The sequence below is a fragment of the Mugil cephalus genome, chromosome 11 (assembly GCF_022458985.1).
Source record: "Mugil cephalus isolate CIBA_MC_2020 chromosome 11, CIBA_Mcephalus_1.1, whole genome shotgun sequence".
Lineage (NCBI taxonomy): Eukaryota > Metazoa > Chordata > Actinopteri > Mugiliformes > Mugilidae > Mugil > Mugil cephalus.
Window position 1 is genome coordinate 18,306,263 of NC_061780.1, and position 14,598 is coordinate 18,320,860.

Genomic DNA, 14,598 nt, shown 5'->3' on the forward strand with positions numbered 1-14,598 from the left:
ACAGACGATATGAGCAGGAAGCTTGATCGGCCTTTGTTAAAGCCGTGCTGTACAAACGTAACAACAACAGTGACTACGGCCGGCAATATAACAATGATGTGATATAATAATGTAGATTCTAATGTTAAATAATGCTATAAAATTTAAGCTTTCAAAGATCATTAAGTATTTTTCTTCTGAAGAAGAATATAGACCATCCTGATGTCCAAAATGCCTCCACTTTCCCTGTACCATCCTCTCTATGGCGTATTTGATCGTTGCAAAAAATGCTCATAAGTATACAGACATGCAAACATACATTAAAACATGTTTAAACTGTAGTGGATTATCCAAATTTAATGAGTTCTTGAAAGGTTTTTGATGAACACACGTTCACTTCTCAGATTTGGTGACGTTGTGGTATGTCGTCCTCTTCTTGGGTTGGAGTGTGAGAGCGGATACCTGTCAGGCAGTCATCTTTCTTAATATTTCCATCACTCAATCTGGACAGGGAATTCTCTCACGGTGCCTCTGCCTTAGGTAGGTCAGTACTCAGTATAAGCCAGTTAAGGAAAAAGAGCATTTCTAAAACCTATATAGAGAAATATCTTAAGCAAATGTATGTGGATACCTCAGAAAATAAATCAAAGAATCCAATATCAGGCCGGACGACCCATCGGACCCTCCATTGGAACTTTCCCTGCCTAATGCTATTCTCCCTAAACACAACAATGTTTCATTTTCTCTTAAATAACATGACACTTCTTGCATAAAGCAGTTGTAAAGTCTTTCTGCATCCTTCGGTAGCATCGTAGGTACAGGTGCTGAATGCTTTTGCAGTTCTGTATGTTTGCATCCTTTTGTTACCTAGAATTTAATCAGCTATCCCCCCAACACCCCCACCACCACCACCACCCCTCCCTTTGTGCCCCGCTTTGTTTTTCAGAGGCCGATGTTAGCTGAAGCGACTTAGCTGTTTTGTAGGCATGTGCACATCCTGATCTCTCATAATATTAGTTAAAATCAATGTGCTGCTTTTTTAATTATTGCTCATGGTACAAAGCGGGGAAGGCTCATTTAAGGGGGGATCGATATGGGAGAGCGATTGGTAGACGGTGGAGCTGTACATCAGGCGGCTTGATGTGAAAATCATTGGGGCCTGTGCAGGCTGTGGCTCGTGCTGATCATCCTGGTTAGCCCCCCAGCTGGCTGCAGGGCCTGGGTAATGGGTGAACCCTCCGTGAACCAGCATCCTTAGCCTCCACAACACCCCTTCCGTGCGGCGCACAGTCTCATGCCGCCCCAGCCGATATGCAGGGCAGAAATAACACATCATAAACTCTGTTACAAATAGAATCAAAAAAAAAAAAAAAGTAAGGCGGAAAATCCAAGTGCATTTCTCACTCTCCCCTCTTCATCTCCCCATTGATTATCTGTGCCTGGGATTATTCTCTTTTTATTTGGTCCTTTTCCTTCTCTTGTGTTTCTCGCCCCCACCCCATCCCCAGATACACCAGTGCATTGTTCCTCCATGTGCACTTCTATTATCTCTGCTATCTGTCCCCTGACCACGACCAGGCCTGACTGGATTCTTGCGCTACCCTGCTCTGTGGGCTTTAAAGAGGTTAATAACTTGGGCCTGCGGACATTATTTAAGAGTGGCCAGAGGAAATGTAACGCTTCTCTGTTTCTGTTGCTTTAGATCCACCTTTGACCCGGGAATCGTCCCTCCCTCCCCGGCCCACATGACAAACACACAATCCTGCATCCACCGCATCCCGCTTCTCGCCCTGTTCCCTCACACCCACTCTCCTCCTTTCTCACTTTTTTTTGCGAAGGCCAGCCCAGATCTCCTTCATCATGCAGTTTGGCCCCTCTGGCGCTAAACTGATACAAATGACGTTAATCTCGAAAAGTGTGAACGGCAGCGTTTCGCGGCCTCCAACTGTTATTTGTCACCATTTCTGTCTCCAAAATGGCTCCATTTTGCACAGAGATAAAAAAAAAAAAAAAAAAAAGTTAAAAGCCCAAATAATTGTTTTCATCATTAGGTCACTAAGCATTTATCATGCAGTTTGTATATCAGCGCGCAGTGGATGATTTATACAGGCTCTCCAGCGACCAATGGGACACCTCCATAGGGGTATCAATCCCTATAAGCACTCATCCAATGTGCAATCAGCATCCAGGAAAGCTGGCTTGCACATTCAATGTTCCCAAACGGACAAAAAGGGGGATTTAAAAAAAAAAGCAAAAAAAAAAAAAACAACCTTTGCCTAATGTCCCACCTTCAGCCATTTAAAGTATCAAACAGCAGCAGAAGTAAAACTATCTGCGCGGCATCAGAAATGGAAGTTGTATGACAAATATTCTGCTATCTAATGACTGCTTTCCGTTTCAGCTCAGAGTATTGAATTTTCCCGCACTAGCCATTGTTAGAAAACACATTAGTAAGGCTTAAAACACATTTTGACATTAGCTAAAGTCCCTTCAGCAATCACCTAAATCAAATGCTTCTGTTTTGACAAGCTACCAGTTTAGAATATGTCCAATTAGAATTTAATACTGGTTAGACGCAGTGACCTTTCCCTCTATATCACATCCTGAAACACTAATGTAATGGTTGTTTTTCATTTGGCCGGTCTTTTTTTTTTTTTCTTAGATGGTCGTTGTACATCATCTGCATCATTCGCATGCTTACATACGCACATCGCTCGCACACTCATTCACTCACCCCGAAGTGAGGCGTTTACGGCGGCGCATCAATCATTCGTCCATAAGTGAGGTTCATTTACTAATTAAAATCTTAAAAAACAAAATAAATAAATAAAAAACGAGGGGGGGAAGCAACATTGACTAAGCACTAAATTCTTAATCACAAGTTTTGACCAGCAACTGACAACACAATCCATGGCGAAATATCAATCAGGCTGATGCAAACGACTTTTATGAACTGGCCTTTTTTTTTGTTTGATCACCAAGGTCATTTATTTTGCCTTTAATTCCCCCTTTTAGCACGATGCATTCAATCATTTAAAGTGTACCGTGCAGCGGATGAGTCCTCGCGTTGCTTTCTCTCACGATGACAAAGCACATTGGACGAAATAAAGCAAAAAGTTCAGACCTGAGTCAATAAATTACATGCATGCTTAATTCTCCATGCTTGTGAACGTTGATGCCTGTCAATTTCAAAGGGTCCGCGTGCTTTATCTAATGAAAGAGGCGGAGGGCGCAACGCTCTTTCATTTGGCTAGAAAATGCTCTGTTCAGCCAGATTTAAGATGAAATGATGCCTTTTGGTTATGGACTGTGATTAATATCAAGGACACCAGAGTTCATCTAAATATAGACAGCCCGTGCTCGCCTGTAGCGATGCTGAGTCCGCACCGTGCAGAGATCGCGCACAGATAAATATCATCCCAACGCCAATAACAATATGGAAGAAGTGACTTCAAGGATCTGGCTCGATGGGGACAGATAAGATTAACAAAAGGCGGAACAATAACAGGAGCAGTGATGCTGAGAAGACCTAAAGAATGCAGAGAAAACGCAAAACAAGTAAAAGATGTTCCATTGTCAGCAAACTTGACGAATTATCTTAAATAAAAAACAATTAAATCATGTGATTTCGTTGTTGTTTTCATTGTTGTTACTTAACTCCGCTAAGCTAGTTAGCATGACTATTTTCCAAGATGTTCTTTTTGTATGATGACACTCATTAATGTGGGATAACAAAATGATTATTAACAGGAGCATGAAATTGACCCTTTTAACTTTATTCAAGAAACAGGAAAGAAATATACATATTAGCTTTAGCTAGGCATGTAACACAAACTAACTAGCCAGCTAGGTTTTCATCTCCATTACATAGATTCAACATAAAACATGTTTTAGGTTGGGAAAACCCAAGTTAAATGGTGAGATAATGGCCTTAACTCAGTTTTGATCATATATCATATCGGCTTTTCCCGCACTTGGTTTGCAAGATAGATCTACTGCCTTCAAAAGAAACTTGTGAGCATGTGGCTACAACATGAGAAAATGTAAATATACAAAAATTCCTAACATCCCTCGTAAGATGCAAAAAAATCTGTGATAAGCAACTGCTCGCATCTAGAACAACAACTAACAATATGGAAAGATAACAAGACAACATAATGTATCGGCACAATACAGTATATTAACTTACCGTCCATCTCCACCATTTCTGAAAATGTCAGTAAACAGGTCACAACTCGTGAATTTAGACATTGCAAAACACTGCTTTGTTAATATTTCCACCTACAAGGTTGTGAACACCACAGGATGGCGCCGATCATATAGCCTCTTCCGCATGTGGTAAGCGTCACAATAGTTAAATGCAACCCTGACGGTCTGCTAACGGCTTCTGCTCATGAGCTTGTGGTTGCAACGTGGGAAGCAGCGTGCACAAAATGCTCACGTTCACGCGGTGACGTCATCATCACCGCGGCTAGGAAACTGCCAGCATATAGCAAACGGCTAACAGCTAACAGGCTAACATTTCAGTGAGTTACTGACTGGGTGATATAATATCGGAAACAAAAAGCCATACCAAAGAGATGAGGCTGTTTGGAAAAGCAATATTTTCTTCAAAAAATGTAATACAATTGACTCAAATTGGCTTAGCTATTCCTGAAAACAGACAAGTCACAGCTCTTGACCTTTGACCTTTTTCACTTAATTGGAAATGTGTGTAAACCAGTCCAATCCAATCTTATTTGTAAAGCCCTTTCTACCAAAGTGTACCAAAGTGCTGTACAAAAGAGACAAATAAAAGACATTTATAAAACACATGACCCCATTTGAATGCAGCCATAGCCCAGTAGCTGCAGGCGCATTCAAATCATATAAATTGAAATCATATGCATACTAATACCATTGTACAAGGTTATTAATAGGCATCGTTCAGTAAAAACTACTTTAATGTTTTATTTAATGAGTGAGGCCAATACTTTAATACAGTGCATGCGTATAGTTCGGAAGAAAAAAAATCATGTTACATAAAATAATAGTCAATTACAAATATTGTTACATATGTAAATGTGTTGTTGTACGAATTGTAGTACAGTTTTCCCTCTGAAGTCTGGTGTAGTTTAAACATGAAACATTTAAAATTGGAAATGCTCATGTGAAGTAGTGCATATTTTAGTAGTGTATATTTTGATTAATTGTACTTGAGTAAATCCATCTTTCATTGCTGTATACAGGATATTTCAGTCATTTTAAACTACTTTAACCTTCATCAAGTACTGAGTTGGTTATCACATTTCAGTCAGTCGTTCTTGCCGAGCGCTGACAAAATAATGTGATTTATGGCAAAGAAAATAAAACTCTCTTGACGGGTACAAGTTGTGACAGCTTAAAACAACAGGGCACAATGGTATTTTTCATGATACACAAACATGTTGCCACCATACAGCCCTGTGACTGCCTTCCCTTCCCACCCACTCCCCCCGTGCAGAAAACCCAGTGAAAGCCCCAGATCTGCGGCTGCTTTCATCGAGATTGAGACAAGTTTCCCTTTGATGGGAGAATGTAAATGTGTCATTTATACCTGTCTTGTCTTTTATCATGATAAAGCAGTTCATACTCTGGGAAAAGGGGAAAGAGAAATGCGAGCAGTAGCTTCATTCATCGCCTGTCCTGTTTCATTCACACGCCTGTGATTCTCTATCATGCTCCTCTCAGCGGCCGTCAAGAGGCCCGGCTAGCATTGAAACAAATCTCTCATATTCTGCTTTTTGATTTCATTCTTTCTCCCTGTCGTCTCTCCTATTAGCTTATTCATTCTTCACATGTGACTGCCAGCCTGTTAAGGTCATATTAAACCAAAGCAATCCACTTTAAATGGTTATCTACGACGCGCATTAAAAAGCTCTTTGCTGCCCTTTAAATATTGTGATTGGGTTATAGGGGGGTCGCTGTTTCGGAGCGCTGATCGCTCTCCCAGGAGCCCGCTTCAGAATATAAATTGAGTAATATTATAAAGGCGGGCACTCCAGAAGGACTGGGTAATGAATAGGATTCATGATCTGAGGAGGAACAGGAGGTCATGCAATGAAGTGAAATACTCTAATAACTCCAATCCAAACCCACTCAGATGATGATACATTAACTGAAAGACCCTTGTATTCCTGTTTTTTTTTCTCTCTCTCTCTTGTGTCAGACTATATGAGCATTGCGACTACTCCAAAAGCACTTGCTGTGAGACAAAAAAAAAAAAGAAACCAGAGAGAGAAAGAGAGAGAGAGAGAGATGGTTGCAGTAATGGTTCTTTAAAGTTCTCATTTTGACTTTAACGTCAAAGCCACCTACAAACGGTGGTAAAGAGTCGGATCAAATCTCTGCAAATCTTGTAATCTGCTGCAAAGAAATTAATAATAAAAAAAAGAGATTGTGTTACTTATGCAATTTCATGATCTCAAGAAATGTACCCGACAGATCAGACACCAGATTACCTACCACCCCCGCCCACCCCCCGAAGGCCTAAATACAAGATATTAAGATTTTAGATGTAATCCCCCCGTGATTATGATTTATTTTTTTTCTTTCTTCCTGTTCTGCAAGGAATTACATTCATCATCTTACATTGTAAGCTGTCTTCATTTGAGGTGGATAATTTTGTGTGTTATCCCTCCAGATCAAGATAAATCTGGTAGATGTACATCATTGGCCTTGCGCTGCTCTGCGTCCGACCTGTCTCCCACACCTGAGAACGACTGGTTTCATGTTATTCAGCGGTGGCCAAGTGGGATTAACGTGAAAGCTTCGTTTGGTAGACATAACATATCAAACACACGTGGCAATAGTACGCATGTGAATGGCTCAAAACTACATTGCTGACATGTCAAAATCAGAATCAGAATCAGCTTTATCGGCCAAGTATGAATGCACATACAAGGAATCTGACTTTGCTCAATGGTACAAGGCGAAGCACAGAAATAAGCGTAAAAATAAAAGCGTAAAAAAATAGAAAAACTATACAGCATAAATTAGGCTATGAGATTGAAGAATTTAGAAATTAAAAAAAGGCAGAAACAGATATATGATGATTCAGATTAGAGGGGTTCTAGTGTGGTTTTTTTTTTTTTTTGCCTTTGTGAAGGGATCGAAGATGTGCAGAGCCTCCCGCCGACTGGTAAACATTTACTGTTATATCATGCTTTTAATAGAAGCCAGTAGGCTTTCTCTCTGTCAGTGGATCTTGATGGAGTGTATAGGAGTGCTGGAATGAGTCGGGCTCCTTGCAATCAGGCACAGGGAAAATGGTTAATTCCACTTGTGATGACACCGGCTCGGCAAGCACAACAGTTTTCAAGTGCTGACACTGACCAGTAATGACTGAACGAATGGATGGAGAATAGAGAAGGTGTGTGTGTGTGTTCGGAAAGGGGGGGGGGGGGGGGGGGGAGGAGGGATGGACGGAGAAGGGCTGCAAAAGGATGGAGGAGTCAGTAAAAGAGACGCTGGTAAAGTATGAGAGAGAGAGAGAAAAAGAGGGAGTAAGAGAGACACAGCTGCTTCTGCACAATCGCTTTTCAGCATCTACAGTCCCAGGCCAAAATACCATTAATACAAGTGTCAGAGGAGTGAGTGGAATCAGGCACAGTGCGATGGCTTTGAGTGGCTTGAGAAGAAAATGCCCGGGATCCTTTGGGGGACGGGCCTGTCCAACACGGCCGTCCATTCTTCTGGCCCCTTTTGTGCCTCTGCCTCTTCTCTGTCCGTCCTCCCTTTTATTTTGGGTGAAGATTAAATTGCACATGATCTCTAATGTCTCCGGTCCTCCGCTTGTCGTAGGTCGCCGACCTCCATGCGGCTCAGATAATAGATACATCCTCTGTTTGTCTTGCGGTGGAGCGCTCGTCCGCCACAGTCCAGTAACCCGCCATTGTCACACAGTCTGAGGCAATTAAGTAAAATGGTGAATAAAGGCTCGGTGAGTCCTTTCAATATTTATTACATCCTCTTTGTGAAAAGAGCTATTTAGTCCCTGTATCTAAAATGATCACTAATGCAATTACAGCTGCATTTAGAATACACATTAAGGGTAATCTTCACCCCTTAGAGAGGACCCCAGTGCTCCAGTGAAAGGAGATAACAGATGAAAGTTACAGTGTGTGTGAATAAGAAAGAATACCTCCTCTGTATCTGCTATTCCAAACCGCACTATATGTTGAGGCTGGTTTGCATCAGCGTTTCTTCTTATCTTTAAAAGTGTTAATCTCTGCGAGACATCATTATTTATTTGTTTCTTTATACTTTCGCCACAAGAACTCACACTCCGCATCTTTGTGTTGTTTGTGTATAATGCACTTATTTTTTTTATTTATTTTTTTTTTCCCTTTTCCTCAGTTGTCCATCAAACACCCGTGACCAGCGCCGTGACATCCACTTCATTAAATTTTCTTTTTAACCGACGTTTCCGTGCGTGGCACTTTTCTTTTCTTCCTCAGACGCGCCGGCTGTAACTCCCCGGCTCGCTTTCTTCTTTTCAAACAGATCTTGACGCACAAAACATAGTCTTGATATATGTTGTGGGGTTAGCTGTCAGGAAGTTTGGCTTCTGTGATGAGATAGTGAAGTAAGTTTGAAATTTTCAAACATGAAAGTGGAGCTGAAAATAGGAGCGGTGAGTCAAACAGGAAAGGGTTCTTGTCAACAGGCTTACCAATAATAAGCGTTTGGCTACGACAGATGTAGTTTGCTAGGTAGCCACAAAGGGACTTAATTAAAACTCTTACAGTAGACGTGCGCTGTGTTTGTGGAAAAATTAACAGCATTTGAAAGGAGACATGTTTCCAGAAAAACTGGACAAATAAAAGAGAGAAGCGTGCGGCTGTGCCTCACTCGCAGACGACAGAGGGACTGTAGGTCTAAAGTGAGGGAAATCTTTCATTCAATTTAATTCACAAAAAGAAAAAAAAGATGAGCACAGCAGTGTGGTTTTACTCCGAATGGCAAAATCACAGGGACTGCAGGAAGCCGGGGCTTGGAATGAAAGCTTGTGGCCGTGTAAGCGGTGAATATTATCATCAACCTCTCACCAGCTGAAAATAGTTGTCTACATACATACGTACACGTCTGAGAGGCAAACAGTACACCATTGCTTCGTAATATGGATTTACCTCATAGTTACTATGGTAGCTATAAATATACTCTCATTACTTTGGATTCAAGTAAGGAAACAGCTTCTGCCCGAATGCTGTTGTCGTCAGGTTTCTGGGAACATAGGACCCCGATGGGAGGCTAGAGTGCAAAATGACTAATAAAAACTTACAAAAACTAGGGAAGGCAGGCTGGAAATACACATGCACACAGACATGGGCTGATGGAATGACCAGAGACCAACGTAGGGCAAAGAAAGCAGACAAATGACTCAAGGCGATACGGGTGAACTTAAAACGGACCACAAAATAAAGTGTAGGAAACACCAGAAAAAAATAGACAAGATCACACAAAACATTCACAACTCGAAACCTCGACAGATGTCTAATTGACCCTTTAAAAACCGAACGGATCGCTGGCGATCTGTTGAAGCACGCGCTTTGAATTGCCGTAACTCACAGTAGTTTGCGCTATTGACAAAATTCAAAGTGTGGCTGACCACTTGGAAGTTGTGTTTTTGTCGGTTTTATGTCTCCATGACATCTCAGGGATATAACTAACTTACTTTTTTTTAGACCAACGAATTCCTCAGGTAGCTACATGCTAAACAGTGCCCAGTGAAAAGAACAGGAATCTTGTCGTTATGTTACCTGTTGTCCTCTGGATACACACCGGGAGCCCCAAAGCACTGCTATATTGAAGTTGCATTTCTTTAAGACCCACGGTGCAACAAGTTAAACACTAAACTAGAAATGTAAACATCTGAGATTAAAAAAAGAAAAGAAAAGAAAAGAAGTCAATAAATGGCACATAATAGATTGAAGTGAGTCCACTGTTGCATGAAGTTGCTGGTGCAGACCCTGAGTTCATATCTCACAAATAAATAAATAAATAAAATTAAATTGGAAACTAACCACAGTGGAGTTTTTTTTTTTCCGTGTCTGTGCATGGCCAATGAGTCATACGGTATGTATGCATGCAGAAGAGTGACAGAGCTGTATTATTATTTCCTAATCTTTCAGCTAATGTAGAATGTGCTTGAATGAAGTGCAGCAAAAAGAGAGTGGAGCCAGATATCTGACTGCAGCAGGTTGGCTGTTCCTCAAAGGTAAGGTTACACCGAAGCAAATATTCCATCATCCAGCAATGAAACATCGACTCCTGTATGTCTGTAGTCTCTGAAACCTACTTCCCTCTCCTCTATGAGAACTGGTCTGATGACAGCTTGGAGCCAGTCCCCCCCACCACCCCCCACCTTCCCACTTTCCCTCTCTCCCTCTCTCCCTCTCTCTCTCTCTGTCTCTCTTAATTGACTTCCCAGTTTGATAACACATGCCTGTCTGATTGGAGCCGGGCTGTCTCGGTGATGCTCAGAGGAACGTGCCTCTTCAATAGCAGATCAATTAGTCTATTAAGATAACCAGGGACATAGGTCCCCTACCCCGGCTCCTATCTGAAAAAAACAGGGACCGGTCGTTGTAGTCGCTATTCTTCCAAAAAAAACAAAAAACAAACAAAAAAAAAAACATCCAATTTGTGACACTTGACCTGTCAACTATATCTTCACATTAAATAGATTTCCACATTTTCTACATGCGTATATATCCACGAAGGAAGCATTTTCAAGATGACATGATGGTGTATATATATATATATATATATAAATATATATGTCCTTAATCATGCATAAATGCTTTGTGATACAGACAGATGGCACGCCTCTTATCATTTTGTATGCGAGTGATTCGACTTGAGCCCTGGCAGGTGGCTTGAATATTCATTTCATTTTGATAATTCCACAGATTACTCCCAGGAACCTTAAAGCTGCCCTCGGCAAGATTTACATGCAGAAATACCCCCGTCTCATCAGCCTAAATCACAAAGTGCAGACTCTCCCCGAAGAGTCGCTCAACTCGTCCAAATGTATTCATAACGCCTTCATGATCCCTGCCATTTGATATCTCCAGCGCGTTAATTGTCTTTTTTTTTTCAGCTTCTCATTATTCCAGCTTTCAGAGACTTATAAAACTGTTAACTGCAAATGCAACGTGCGCAGAGTGAAGGACGCCCAATGGAGGAGTGACTCGGTTCAGCTTCCCGGCGTTGTAAGCGGAGGTCCGTGCTCCAAATAGGAGGTAAACTGACACCGCATCATTACATCAGCTCCACAGATCTGGTTTCCTACCTCTGCCCATTGAGGTATATCCAGCAATTGTATCCTTTCGTAAGTAACTTTTATGGAGGCTGCACCGGAGAGAGAGCCTCAGAGCCCAGGGGTCAGGGGCCAATGTGCTGATGGATTATGGGGTTTCACTGCGCCTGCCTCTGCTGACAGGCTTTATTGGTTGGGAGGATGAGCCTGTAACCCTTTATATAATTATTGTATTAAGGCCAGTGTGCCCCTGCCTTGCTGGCACTTGTCCCCGGATCAATGTGGAGATAATTTCAGAAATGAATAGTTAGTATCGACCAGCCAATCCCCCCCCATCCACCCACCCACCTCCAGTGATGGCTTATCAGCCTCTTGGACAGGTCGTCGTAGATTATTGTGCCATTGTCATTTATGGCCTTTGTCATAGAATTTTTTTTCAAGCAGGCCTGGTTCTAACAAAGACAATTCAATTTGAAGTGGATTTCATTTGGTGTTTTTTTCCCTCTAGTCTGTGGGGGACAATGAGCAATAAATCACAATTGTTTGTGTTTTTATCTGCTTCTTCTTCTTCTTTTTTTTTTTTTTTTTTCAGCTGTTCGTCTGGCACACCGGTGTCGGGGACGGTCTCCGAGGACCCTGGTGAGGAAGAGGAGGGTGAGAGTCAGCACTTGAACTCTGGCTGAAGGATTGAGTGAGCTTCGGTTCAGACAAACCAGTGACCTCCAGGCCTGGTGTTTGTAGAGGAGGGAACTGCTCTATTTACTGCGCTTTGTGCAGCCTTAATAAACAGCCCCACAGTGAGGACATGAGAACTTGAACATCACCTCAAGTGCACCTCACCTTTCTTTCTTTCCTTTTTTTTTTTGCCATTTTGTAATTTCTTAAAAAGTAAAACTCAAAATAAAAGAACAAAATGGTGCTGGGCGAACACCTACTAGCGCGCTATTTAAAGTCGCCGCCCTACTGTAGTAGGTGTGTTTGTGTGTTTATTCATTCAGTAGCCTCTTTGTTTGAGCGAGGCGAGCCCCCCCTGTGTCATGTTTGTACTTTCCCCTCTTGCCATCTAAACTGTGAATGACAAGATGTATCCATCAGAGGACCGGAGCTCGATTTCAATAGCAGCTCAGGGGGAATCATTCAGAGAAATGTAATTTACTCACTATTGGTCAGTTTGACCCCCGACCTCAATCACTTGACATGGTTGCCATAGGAACCATTGAAAAAGAGCAAGCGGGGAGTCAGATAGCATCATTTCAGCTGCTCATCCAAAACGCGAAGCAAGTAACACACAAAAAAAAAGCCCGGGTGGCAGAAAGACACAAATAAAGCGAGCGTGAACTGGATTTACAGCTCACCCGAGACGCGGGGGTTTGTTAGTCTGACTGGTTTTGATCATTACATAATTATACCAATACCGCCATTTGTCATAACTGTCAGACACAGTCATTTTTTCCCTGCTGCTGACAGATTAATTACACCCAATTACTTCAGAAGTGTTCTCAAACTAATTAGTCATACAGTTACACAGCACTAATAGCTCAGGGATCAAAGAAAACAAATGACTATCATACATCATTTCAATTAACCAGCATGATGGATTAATTAACACTCTGTCATTTTAATGCCCTGGGCGGTCGGATATGATGAGGGATGATCAGAGGAGCATTTTCACTCCAGTAATGGGGGCAAAGCGCGGAGCTTCTACGTTGTAAACACTTCCAATGCAATATTAACAGCATTTTGGAGGAAGCGTTACAAACAGTTCAGATACTATGTGTTGTGCTCCGGCTGACTGCTGTAGTGTTTTTTTTTCTTTTTTTTTTTTTTCTTTAAGTTTTCACTAATTCCTTGTATGATTCCTGGTTGGACAAAGCGGCACCGAATGTTTCATTGGATGGGCCGACAGTAACTCCCTCCCTAGCTGAAAGGTTTGCTTTAACATGGCAGAAACTAGAAAGTACGGTAGTCCAAAGCTGCCAAAATTAATCATGCACAAAGAACGCTGTGAGGCTTCATATATTCATAGAGGTGTGGCAATAAAACACAAATGCTTGTTTAATTTCATGTTGTTCTATGTTAAAATGCCTTGGGACCGCGGCTGAAAATTATCATTTGTACTAAGTCGGGCGAATTTACACTGATGTCTAACGCATCAATGTCGATGAATGTGCATTGTGCACCCTAACTAATAAATAAAAATAAATAAATAGTATACATTTATTTATTTGTAAAACTTTGCATGCAAATGAATAATCCTACAACTAATAAGACCAATTTTGTTGGGAACAAATGGAACTCCACGGGGCTCAGAAGACGTGTGTGACTACGTCTCTGTTGCTCTTCGGTCCAGCTTTGCTTAAGTCCAACCTATGCAGACAAACTTATTCACAAAAACAATTCATTCGGAGTAACATTTCAGCGCCCAACATTCATTCTTTGCAGCTCAGTTTTGGTCTCTTCCCAAACTGAGCTGGATTCCAGGCCAAGATTAAAACGTGTAAAGGTTTTATTATTAGTCTTTTTTTTTTTTTTTTTCAGAATTAATTTTATGTGTAATTTCTGTGCCACTTACACATGAGACATACAGCCTGACCTGTTTTTAGTCACACAACTTTAAGAGTATTAAGTATTTAAACTGGCATTGACTTAAGTGTCTGCAGCACACATTTAAAAGTCTATTCTTTAACCCTAACAAGGATTTGTTTTCCTTTTCCTAACCAAGTGTTTTCGTTGCCTAAAGCTGACATTAAGTGAGAGAAAAGAACAACAAAAAATCTCCTGGATGAAAGTCTTTTGTCTGCTACACAACACCATTAGTCCAAGTAATTAGTCTCATTAAAAAGAAAGGAAATTCATGTCTAAATACATAACTATTTCATGAACGGGACTCTGTTGCAAGGATATGTAATAAGTTTAATGTTCACATCAAGATGTTCAAGATAGAAGGGTTTTTTTTTTTTTTACATTCATTTGTTTTTAGACAAAAGCACATGCAGGATTTTGTGTCATCATAGTCAGTATGTGTTTTTGTGTTAAAGTATTATTTAAACCCAAGCTTTGACTTGAGGCATTAAACTGGAACTCATTTATTTCCTTTTTTTTTTAGTTTTATGGCTGCAGGAGCATGGTCATGGTTAACACTTTCTTTGCACTGCTGCGTAGCAGAGCACATTCCCACTCTGGCATCATCTAAACACGGCAGATCTCTCGTGTGTCTCATCATACAGCAGCCTCTGAAGCCGCCTGCACGTCTGACTGACCGATATTCTCATCCGAGCCTTTTTAACCAAAACAGCAGAAGCAGAATTAACGCGTCCACGTGTCCAGTTTAGGTCAGC